The following is a 12739-nucleotide window of genomic DNA, read 5'->3' on the forward strand; positions in this document are numbered from 1 at the left end:
ACAACAGTAGCCATGGCATCAGGGATGTCACAGCCAATGTTCTCTAACGTGTTGTCGAGAGTGTTATCTGCCCTGCTGAAACACATGCGCAGCTTCATCTTTTTCCCTCAGGTGGAGGATCTGCCCAGAGTGAAAGATGACTTTAATGCCCTGGGACATATCCCCAACATCATTGGTGCCATTGATAGGACACATGTGACATTTGTCCCCCCGCCCCCGCAGGAATGAACAGGTGTACAGATACCACAAAAGCTACCATTCTATGAATGAGCAGATGGTGTGTTTGGCAGACCAGTATATCTCCCATATGAATGCCAAGTATCCTGGCTCAGTGCAAGACGCTTACATTTTGAGGAATGGCAGCATCCCTTATGTGATGGGGCAACTCCAGAGGCACTGTGTGTGGCTAATAGGTGAGCCTAAAGTCCCCACACAGTTTCATTTGCTGTCTGGGTATGGGAGATTCCCTAATGTTTGGAGGATGTCTAACAGTTGTCCCTCGATATTTGCAGGTGACTCTGGTTATCCCAACCTGTCATGACTACTGACCCCAGTGAGGAATCCCAGGACAAGAGCAGAGGAACACTACAAAGAGGCACATGGGCGAACTAGGAGGATAATAGAGAGTACCTTCGGCCTTCTGTGCCTCCATCTGGCAGGTGGATCCCTATACTACTCATCGAAGAAGGTGTGCCAGATCATCGTGGTCTGCTGTATGTTGAACAACCTGGCTTTGCGATGCCAGGTGCCTTTTGTGCAGGAGGATGGGCCTGATGGTGGTCTTGTGGCAGCTGTGGAGCCTGTGGACAGTGGTGAAGAGGAGGCAGAAGAAGAAGATGTAGACAACCATAACAACGTCATCATGCAATACGTCAAGTGAGACACAGGTAAGAGGATGGAATTGCTTCCCACATCTCATACTATTGTAGGACCTAGCATAAATCTGCCTTTTTACCTCTGTGTATGGACCCTGACTTGTCACTTTGGCTTTCCATTTCACTGATCTGGGTCCCACTTTGTTCCCTCTGCTATTTTTACTGCTGCCCTACAACCGTGTAACATTGGTACGTGAAGTACATTGACATTGTTATATTTCAGAGATGTTGCAATTACACATTTGTGAAAGCACAGATTGGAGATTGTTTTGTGATTCAAGGGTGTTTATTTCTGTGCTAAGAAGTGGAGGGGTGTGTGCAATGGGCTGGGGTAATGGTGGAGGATTGTCCATGGCAGAGTCCAGTCTCTTGGTCTCACAGGTGCATTGTCCAATGGGGCATAGGAAGGGGAGCAATGGCAGTTTAAGGTGGACAGGGTGACAATGTGGGACAGAAGGGTGACATTCAGGAGGGTCCTATTCCATGGTGGGGGTCTTGGCAATGTTCTCTGTCTTGTTCCTGGATCTCAGGGACCGTTTGCGGGGTGGTTCTCCTTCTGCAGGGGGTGGGGTGCTGGTGGCCTGTTGGTCCTGTCCACTAGCGCCGGCGGAGGTGGAGCGCTGTTCATCATCCAGGCTAGTGTCATGGGCCCGTTTGAGTGCCACTGTGTCCCTCATGGTGTTGACAAGGTCTGCCAGCACCCCTGCAATGGTGACCAGGGTGTTGTTGATGGACTTCAAGTCCTCCCTGATCCCAAGGTAGTGTTCCTCCTGCAGCCGCTGAGTCTCCTGAAACTTGGCCAGTACCGTGCCCATGGTCTCCTGGGAATGGTAGTATGCTCCCATGATGTTTGAGAGTGCCTCGTGGAGTGTTGGTTCCCTGGGCCTGTCCTTCCCCTGTTACACAGCAGTCCTCCCAGCTTCCCTGTTATCCTGTGCCTCTGTCCCCTGAACCGTGTGCCCACTGCCACTGACCCCAGGTCCCTGATTTTCTTGGGTTGGTGGGTTTGCCTGGGGTCCCTGTAGTGGTGGACACACTGCTGATTGACGTGTCCTGGGGAAAGAGGGATGGGCCCGCTGGGTGGGTGCTGTGGTGGTGTTTCCTGAGGGGGGAGGTTCTGTGGTGGCTTGTGACAGTGGCAGGGGAACCGACTGTCCAGAGGTCCCTGATGGGCCGGGCTGGTCATCTTGATCCAGGCGTGCAGAGCTGCTGTCATCACTGTGGGCCTCTTCTGTGGGGGGGACTGGATATGTCTGGCACCTCCTGTCCTGTGACGTTGGGTATGGGTCCTGTTGGGGTGTAAATGCATAGTTTTAGTATCTGCGTGTGCCATCTTGTGCATTGGGTGAGGTACCCCCTACTCCTGTGCTTGCATAATTGTGTTTACCCTTTTGTGATGGTTGATTTGGGGTCTGTGTGGGTATCTGTACTGGACATGCTTTGGTGATGGTGGTCCATGCATAGGTGTTGCATGCAGGGCCTTGGTAATGGGATGTGTGGGTTGTGATAGTGGGACATATGTGAGATGATGGATTGATGGGAGTGAGGGTAAGGGCGGGGGTATGTGATGGCATGCAGGTGGGGTGGGAGATATAGTAGTAAAGATATGAATTACCAGAGTCCAATCCTCCTGCTACTCCTTCGAGGCCCTCAGGATGCAGTATTGCCAAGACTTGCTCCTCCCATGTTGTTAGTTGTGCGGGAGGAAGAGGGGGTCCACCGCCAGTCCTCTGTACAGCAATCTGGTGTCTGGATACCACTGAACGCACCTTCCCCGTAGTTCGTTCCACCTCTTCCTAATGTCATCATGTGTTCTTGGATGCTGTCCCACTGCGTTGACCCTGTCTACGATTCTCCGCCATAGCTCCATCTTCATAGCAATGGAGGTGTGCTGCACCTGTGATCCGAAAAGCTATGGCTCTACCCGGATGATTTCCTCCACCATCACCCTGAGCTCCTCCTCTGAAAACCTGGTGTGTCTTTGAGGTGCCATGATGTGGTGTGGGTGATGTGTGAGGTGCTGTTTGTTGTGATGTGTGGGGGTGTGTGTTAGTGTGTGTTGCTTGAGGTGTTGTGGGTGTGTGGGTGTGGTGTGTGTATGTGTGTCAGGTGTGTGTATTTTGAATTGTCCAATGTGGATGTGTTTTGTAAATGTGTGTGTTTTAAGCGTGGCAGTGTGTACCGCCAATGGATTATCGCGGTTTTAAGACCACCACGTTGATTCGTGGGTTGTTATAGTGTGGACGTTTTCTTGTTGGCGTGACGGTGTAGGTTTTGGTATCACCAGTTTATCACTGACCTTTGGTGTGGCGGACTTGTGTGCGTGTCTGTATTGTGGCGGATTCCGAGATGTGGGTCGTAATACCTGTAGCTGAATTCTGCCGCTGCAACGGTATGTTGGCGGTCTTCAGCACAGTGGAAAGTGGGATTTACCACCAGGGTTGTAATGGGGGCCTAAGTTTGATTCTCCACACACCTTCACATTAGGAAATTAGTCCATTTGACACGAGTCCCTAATAAGAACAAAATAAAAATGGCAACACACAAATTAACACATAATAAACTTCCACTTATCAGTATTAGCAGATTAAGAGCTCCCCAAGTCTACACTGTAGGAGGCTGGCCCTCTATGTAGTGTGCAAAGCTAGGCACACTGTGCATGGGATCCATGCAATCACACGTTTGTTTACAGAAGTAAAAACTAGACCACCTAATGCTCTAATTTTTATGATAGCTTGGCCAAGCAGGTAGGCTAATCCTAGAGAAGTGCAAAGCATTTGTTGTATTGACAGTATCAATAAATGAGATCATGCACTCCAAAGAATAATGCAAGACCAATTCACAAAAATACTTCAAATTTGTATAACATTTTTAAGACCAAGATCATCCATATCAGGTAAGTACTTTTTAAGTTATGAATTTTCATAGTTGCAATAATTTTAGGGGCATATTTAAGAGCCACTAGCACCCTTCTAACGCCACATTAGCTAATGGGGTGCTAGAAGGCAAACAATACCGTGCTATATTTAAAAGGTGGTGCAATGCATACATTAAACCTTTGTGCTACATTATGACTGAACCAGGGGGAGTTCTCCCATTGGGGGGGGGGTAGAAAAATTGGCACAGTCATTTTCTTTGGCACTTTTAACCCCTGCTCAGACCAGGCATTAAAAGGGGGCATGCCATTAAATACCATTGGCCCCTATGTACTCTGCAGGAGTAGGGACGAAATGTTGGCGCTACTCCTGTAGAGTACATCAATAGCATAAAAAAATGACCCTATTGCTACCTAACCTGTGCCATGGTGCATCCTATTTTAATTATGGCGCATATGTGGTGGCAGTAGGAGGGGCACTACAGTGCACAAGACAAGTGATGCTGTACTGTGTGCAGCACCACTTTTCTTAACTATGTCAATAGTCTTTTTGTGTGTAATTATGTACCATAGGAATCAATGGAGAAATATGTGGAAAATTCACAGTAAATCAGGCAGTGCGTTTACTAGTGTCTCCTTTTGCAGATACATTGAGGTCATTGATGGGTACCCTTAGCTAGCAGGAGACGTTCGGGCAATTCTTGATTCCAGCATGAGCAGCTGCAGAAAGTCGATGGAGCTGGTGCCAGACCATTGTAGGGGACCACTGCCTAGGTGGACTTAAAGGTAAGTCCAGTGGGTCCCCTTGGAGTGTCAAGGTTGCCAGGGGTGGGGGACCATTAGGGCACAGCTGGATCAGGATCTGTGCGCAAAGGTGACCTTGAAAGCAGAAGGTAGGTCTGTTTGAGGTTCATTTACAGGTGAGCAGGAGAACTCTAGTGGGAGTTCCAGGTGGTTCCTGAAGTTCCTTGACTGGGGCTTCCTCCAGGTCTTTTTTCAGTCTGGAATGAATTGTCCTTCTGGGTGTCCGACATGAGGTTATCAGTGTCAAGTGATATTGCAGGGTCTGGCGACTGGAGGGCACAGTGCCACCAAACTTAGCACACTGGTAGGTTTTGTCCTTATGGTCTGATGGCTGGCGTTTCGTCCAGCTGCAGCATCTGGTTTCTTGGTCAGCAGCCGGTCAGTGACGTGACCTTCACTGGGCCTTTTGTTCCTTGGTGTTGCAGATTGATGCCTTCACTCTGGAGGGAGATCTGTGATGATTTTTGAAAAGTGGACGTCTTCTGGGGGTTTGTAGAGTCCATCCTACGTCTAAGCGATACCTCAGCGGCGATTGTTGAGACCTGGGTGCAGCAGGTAGGGTTTGCACCTTTCCTCAGTGCCGCAGGACTTCAGTTTTCGAGCCTTGGGTCTTCTTTGTTGTTGGTCTTCTCTTGTCTTTCAAATATACTTTCTTGGTCTAGGGATGCCCACTAAATACTGTATTTAGTGGGCATTTTAGGGGGTACATAGTAGTGACCAATCGGTCATCTACCTTAGGGTGGCTACACCCATTAAGTGGCCACTTCCTGTGAGCAGAGGTCACTTTCCTACACCTGGTTGGCTACTTTCATTCCATTCAAGATGGAGGAAGATGACATGGAGAGGTCACCTTGCATGCAACACACTGAGGTGGTGCAATCCAGGACTGATCCTCCTCCTACCCTTTGTCTGTTTCCCCAATTGCTCCCACCAAAATTGGGGGTTTGCAATGAGGGTGACCATCGGACACTAGTAGCAGGCCTAGGGGTTGAGTTTTAAGGGCAGTATGCCCTTCGAGGCTCATCAGCAGGTGTTGGAAAATGGGTTATTGGTAAGGGCAGGTAGGTACCTACACTTAGCAACAGGCCACTAACCTCCACTAAGGTCCAGTTAGGTCTCAGTAAATTAAACCCAGCTCAACCCTTGGTAGCTTGGCAACGAGCGTCAAGGCTTAATTTAGGAGACAGAGTGTAAAGCATTCAAATATCACAAAACAGTAATTCAATAAAACACAGGAAACTGTTTAAAAACCCAAAACCAATTTATAAAAATAGATTATATTTTTATCTTTAAAATGACACCAAAACGAATACAATCGGATAAGGGGAACCGGAGATATGAATTTTTAAAGATTTTTGTTTTTTTTTAGCGCCTAGAAACAAAAAGCGCCAATCGGGTCATCTGGTTGCACCTCGACCGGGGCAAAGTCAAAGTTTAAGGCCGACTGCGATGGAGCCCTGCTCGGCTACAGGCCGCGGGAGGCCTCGGTTGAAAGTTTACCTTTACACTTAGGGGGTCATTCCGACCCCGGCGGGCGGCGGAAGCCGCCCGCCGGGCGGGAACCGCCAGAAGACCGTACCCAAGTCAAATGACCGCGGCAGTCATTCTGACTTTCCCGCTGGGCCGGCGGGCGACCGGTCCCCAGGGGGCCCACGACACCCGTTCCTGCCATCCTGTTACTGGCGGTAAGAACCGCCAGGAACAGGATGGCGGGAAGGGGGTCGGAATCCCCATGGCGGCGCTGCTTGCAGCGCCGCCATGGAGGATTCCTATGGCCAGGGGAAAACCGTCGGGAAACCGCCGGTTTCCCTCTTCTGACCGCGGCTTTACCGCCGCGGTCAGAATTGGCCAGGAAGCACCGCCAGCCTGTTGGCGGTGCTTCCGCGTCGTTGGCCCTGGTGGTCGATGACCGCCAGGGTCAGAATGACCCCCTTAGTCTTTTTTTCGAAGATTTTCTTCAGAGGGACGAACCTGCCAGTCCAATCCGACCTCCTGGAGCCCTTCTCCGGATACGCGATGCTGGAATCCTCGGTGGAGATTTTTACCTTCGGACTTAGTCGTTTTTTCGAGGTGAAAATCCTTCGACCGGGGTAAACCTGGATCTTGATCCGACGTCCATGGAGCCCTCCTCGGATACGCTGGCTGCGAGGTCCCGGTCAACTTTTTACCTTTGGACTTAGGGGGTCATTCCAACCCCGGCGGGCGGCGGGAGCCGCCCGCCTGGAGGGAACCGCCAGAAGACCGTACCGTGGTCAAATGACCGCGGCGGTCATTCTGACTTTCCCGCTGGGCCGGCGGGCGACCGCCAGAAGGCCGCCCGCCGGCCCAGCGGGAAAGCCCCTTCAACAATGAAGCTGGCTCCGAATGGAGCCGGCGGAGTTGAAGGGGTGCGACGGGTGCAGTGGCACCCGTCACGATTTTCAGTGTCTGCAAAGCAGACACTAAAAATCTTTATGGGGCCCTGTTAGGGGGCCCCTGCACAGCCCATGCCAGTGGCATGGGCAGTGCAGGGGCCCCCAGGGGCCTCACGACACCCTTTCCCGCCATCCTGTTCCTGGCGGTAAGAACCGCCAGGAACAGGATGGCGGGAAGGGGGTCGGAATCCATGGAGGATTCCTATGGCCAGGGGAAAACCGGCGGGAAACCGCCGGTTTCCCTTTTCTGACCGCGGCTTTACCGCCGCGGTCAGAATTGGCCAGGAAGCACCGCCAGCCTGTTGGCGGTGCTTCCGCGGTCGTTGGCCCTGGCGGTCGATGACCGCCAGGGTCAGAATGACCCCCTTAGTCTCTTTTTCTGAGATTTTTCTTTACCGGGACAAACCAGCAAATCAGGCCGGGTCGCGGTTGAGGCAAGCCGGCTAGAGTTGCCGCGGCGGGTCGGTCCCTCTATGGAGCTTTTTTACAAAAGTTGCCCAAACTTCTCCAAATTTCTGGGGCTTCTCCCAGATGTCCTTATAAGGTTCTTTTGGGGTCCACAGCTCACCCCAAGGGTCCAGAAGTTCTGAGATGGTCCTTGGGGGGTGCGGACTACAACTCCCAGAATGCACCTGGCGCAAACTCCTTTTTGGCCACTGGACCGTGGTCAGCTGGTCGCTTTCTTCAGGAGTTGGTGCAGGGGACTCTGGATAGCAATTTTTCACCTGTAGCAAACAGGGAGTCCCTCCTTGAACCAGTTGAAGCCAGGCAAAGTCCTTCTTGTGGTGAAGCCCAAGTGTGCAGCTGGTGCAGTCCTTCTGAGTGCAGGTTCCAGATGCAGGCTAGGGGTCCAGCAGGGCAGTCCTTCTTCTTCTGTTGTTCTTCCTTGTTGGATGTGGTAGGGAACTGAGGTGTGGGTGCAGGTCTGCCAGTTTTTTCCTTGCTCCTGGGTGAAAAGCAGGGGGGTCCTGGTTCTCCAATCAGGTGCAGGGTCCTTCCCCCTCTGATGACCACTTCCTGGGAAGTGTGGCAAAAATCAATCCCAGGAGGCAACATTCTCTAAAAATCCATCATGGCTGAATCTGATTTTTGGAGGTTACATCTGGCTGAGCCCACCCACTGGTGTGGCTAAAAATCATAAACACACCCCTCTCCTGCCCTCTCCTAATCTAATCAGGGGGGCACCTAGTTGTCTGGGGTTGCAGGATGTGGGGGTGTTGCTGGTTGCTCCAAATGTCCTTCTTTGCCTTTGAAGACCAGTTTGGCAGCCCTCCCCCTTCCTGCCTCACAATCTGCTGAGGGGAGATTCCTTCCCACAGGCACATTCCTTTGTGTGAAGCCAGGCCACTTCACACCTCATCAAGGCAGCTTGGCCAAGCTGCTGAGGCTGGCCAATCAGAGCACAGCAGCAAAATCAATGCAGGGCTGAAATTGGCAACTTTTTCAGGTAAAGTTTAAAACTCTTTACCTGAACAAGTTATATTAAATCCCACAACTGGAAGTTGTGGGATTTATTACAACAATTAATTTGATACCAAACTCTTGGTATGCATCATTTAAGGAGACTTTAAAAATTAAAATAAAGTCTCCCCATTCTAGCCTATGAAGGCCATTTACTACAATGAGGGAAAAACGAATTTGGCTGTTTTTACCTCACCAGGGCTTATAAAACTATTTTTATAAAGTCCCTGATTATAGTTACATGGCACCCAGCCCTAGGGGCACATAGGGCACACCTTAGGGGTGACTTATATGTAAAAATAAGGTAGTTTAAGACTTGGGAACTACTTTCAATTCCAAAGTCGAATTTGCATATAACTTTAATTTAAAAGCAGCCATCAAGGCAGGCCTGCCTTTAAAATTACACTGGGCACCTCAGCAGTGCACCTATGGGGGCACCACCTATGCTGTGGTCCCTAAACCTACATGCCCTACCATATACTAGGGACTTATAGGTAGGTTAACTTAGCCAATTATAATTAGCCTAATTTGCATATCCATTTTACACAGAGCACAGGCCCTGGGACTGGTTAGCAGTACCCAGGGCACCATCAGAGTCAGGAAAACACCAGAAAAAAGTGGAAAATGGGGGCAAAAAGTTAGGGGGCCTCTGCAATCAGCCCTGTTTTTTCACAGCAGGGAAGTGCACATTTGTGAATGTAGGGATGTTAGCACCTCCACCAAGGAAGGGCTTTGTTCTGTATCCCAGAGAGCAGAATCTCTCACCTCAGTGTACCGGAATATTATCTGGTGGTGACAGGCTGGTTGTGACTGGCCAGCAACAATGCCAGGGTAGAGAGCTTTTCCATGGGGCACCCCTAAGGTGACTCCTGGCTACATTCTGTAATAAATCCAATACTGGTACCAGTTTGGATTTATCATTATGAGTTGTTTGATACCAAACAACCCAGGGTTCAAGGTAACCATCATGTAGTTGTGAAACTCGTATTGACCAGTGTCCAGCACATGCATTAAAATGTCTGCCCTGTTTACCTACCATGACCCAGGTTTGCAAGGACGCAGTATGGGCATATTGCTCATGCATCTGTGCCCACACATACTATATAGTACACCATTCCTTTGGGCTGGGGGCCTGCCAGAGGGGTGATTTACCAATGGCATTGCTGGGTGCTTCTGCATGTATGGCCCTAGAGGGTGGCACAATCAGTGCTGCTGCCCTCACAGGCCTACCCTTAGTACCCTATGCCCTGGGAACCTAAGTACCCTTTTCTAGGGACTTATAGTGGCAGCTGAAGGTGTTTCCAATTGTGTCAATGCATCACAACAGTTTTAGGGAAAGAGATCTGGCCTAGGGAATCTGGTTCAGAGGGGCTCTGTGCACTAACAACTTTGAGGCTACATCACATACCAGACAAAATGTGGGGGTTAACCATCACAAAAAGAGGCCTTTTCTCACACTCAACTCATCAACTCTTTTGGCCTTCGCTGGACTTCTCAACTTAAGAGTAAGCAACCAAGGGCCTGATTTATACTTTTTTAGCACCAAATTTGCGTCATTTTTTGGCGCAAAAGCAGCGCAAACTCACAAAATTCAATTATATTTTGTAAGATTGCACCACTTTTGCATAAAAAAATGATGCAAATGTGGGGCTAAAAAAGTATAAATCAGGCCCCAAGTTTATCCGAACCCTTTGTTTAAATATCCTCTTCTTTGATAACATACACCTGTGTTTAGGGTGTGACCCTAAATGAACATAGAGAAAAAAATGTTCCAAATCTCACAGACCCTTATGTGGAAACATCATTATCCAAGACAATATTCGAACCATTGGATATCTAAGCTTTCTAAGTAGAACAGCAAAAAAAGAAAACCAAAAACAAACAGTTCCATCATAAAACAATTCCTAATGACAAAATATAGAATAACCATCATAAACGATGAGTTTTGTCACTATGGGCTACATGTACGTAGCATTTTGAACATCGCAAACAGCGAATCGGGCTGTTTGTGGCGTGCAAAATGCACTTTGGTATGTTGAAACCCATTTTTGCGATTCGGTAAACTATTTACCTAATCGTAAAAAGGGATTGTGAGTCTCAATTAGGAAAGATTGTTTTGCAACCGCGAATGCAGTCGCAAAGCAATCGCAGTTAGCACCAGTGTCACACTGGTGCTAACCCATTCGCAAACGGGAATGGGTCCCCACGGGACCCCTTCCCGTTTGTGAATGGCAGTAAAAACATTTTTTCAGAGCAGGTAGTGGTCCTACGGAACACTGCCTGCTCTGAAAAAATGAAACAAAAACATTTCATTTTTTGTTTTTGAAATGCATTTTGTTTTCCTTTAAGGAAACGGCACCTGAAATATCACATTCACAATTACTAGGGACACAACATTATTTGTTACTATGCGTTCTTATTAATTTACAATTAATTCTTTCTGACTTTCAATATTTTACTCTCTCACCCTGAGCTCCCTGAGGTTTTGCTTCTCTCTGTCTATGTAAATGTTTATTGGGAATATACCAATGAACTTTGTGGAATAGTTATTTATGTAACATGAAGAGTTGTTTGCTGCTTGACTCAACTGATAAGATTTTCAGTTCTGAATACGTTTTCTTAATACGTTCTCACTATTCTGGTGAGTCGCTATATATATATATATATATATATATATATATATAGTTAATTGTTATTTTATTCTTGGGTGAGTCGAGGCAAATAATTCCTCTGAAATGTCTTTGAAATATTGTTGTTGTCACAAACGTAGCTTTTGTGCTTGATATAAACAATGCATGTTGAACTTCTAATTGAAGTCTTCTTACGTTCGTTGTTAAATATCTGTGACTAGATTAGCGGATTGTTGTTTAAATATCTAAATGTCCTTCAAATGTTTTTTGACTGTCCTTCTCAACCAAAAATTTGTTAAAACACTCAAAGACTTTCTGAATCAGGTAATGCCTTTTCTCTTCTTTTAATATCTGCTGATAACTTGTTATCTGTAAAACTGCATGCGGAGTCTAGTTTTTCCTCACAGAAATGTTTACCTCAGAAGACGCACTCTCTCTGCACATCTGGTTTCTGTCGGATCACAGTTGAAGTGCGGAGCTCTCAAACGGCGTGTGCGTATCTTAGCAACTAACTGAATGCAACACTAGAACAACAACTTAACCTTCTGGTTTCTCGTCGGCCATCTTGGATTCCTTTCTTTGGCCTTTTCTTTGTAAATAACGCAACACGACTTGGCCAACCTTCTTGCCAACTAGGACATCTCTGTCTCCCTTGAGGATACTTCTTTGCCTGCATTCTCAATGCTTTTTTCTGACTTTTCACGGTTACTGCGTGGCAGGTTTGAAGGGTCGTGACACCAAGGGCCAGATGTAGGAAAATCCAATTTTGCGTCTGACCGACTCGCAATTTGCAAGTCGCAAAATTGGATGCAGAATGGTGTCTCAGACACCTTCTGCGACTCGCTATGGGGTCGCAAAGACCCACCTCATCAATATTCATGAGGTGGGTCGCATTTTGCGACCCCATAGCGAGTCCCTGCACTCACAGGGATGCTGGCCTGCTGTAGTCAGCAGACCTCCATGTCTGTGACTGCTTTATAAATAAAGCAGTTTTTTTTTTCATTTTGCAGCCCGTTTTCCTTAAAGGAAGTTGCAAAATGAAAAGTAAACCGAAACCATTTGTTTTTGTTTTTTTCAGAGTAGGCAGTAGTCCATAGGACCACTGCCTGCTCTGAAAAAATATTTTTGTCGACATTCACAAAGGGGAAGGGGTCCCATGGGGACTCCTTCCCTTTTGCGAATGAGTTAACACCAGTGTGACACTGGTGGTAACTGCGAGTTGGTTTGCGACCGCATTCGCGGTCACAAAGCAAATCTGAATTGCGATGCGAGTCGCAAATAGGAAGGGAACACCCCTTCCTATTTGCGAGTCGCATTCCCAAATTGCGAGTCGGTACTGACTCGCAATTTGGGAATGAGTATCGCGTTCGGCCGTTTGCATGCCGCAAACTGAGATTTTAGCAGTTTGCGACATGCAAACGGCTTACTACATCTGGCCCTAAGTCCAGTAAAAGTATCAAAACCCAGCCCCTGACATCAATACCAAGCAGCATAATCAGTGTGCTATGTCTAAAGTCATATCTTCACCAGCTCCTTGTGTGGGTAAATCCTTAGACAGAATGCAATTCAAAACTATATTTGAGCCAACTCTTTCAACGAAAATAACAAAAGAAAAGAAGAACTGATAATCACCACTACCTCCATCTTATGAAAGTTTCAATTGACAGAATTTTAACAGCC

The sequence above is a fragment of the Pleurodeles waltl genome, chromosome 3_1 (genome assembly GCF_031143425.1).
Source record: "Pleurodeles waltl isolate 20211129_DDA chromosome 3_1, aPleWal1.hap1.20221129, whole genome shotgun sequence".
In the NCBI taxonomy this organism is placed as follows: Eukaryota; Metazoa; Chordata; class Amphibia; order Caudata; family Salamandridae; genus Pleurodeles; species Pleurodeles waltl.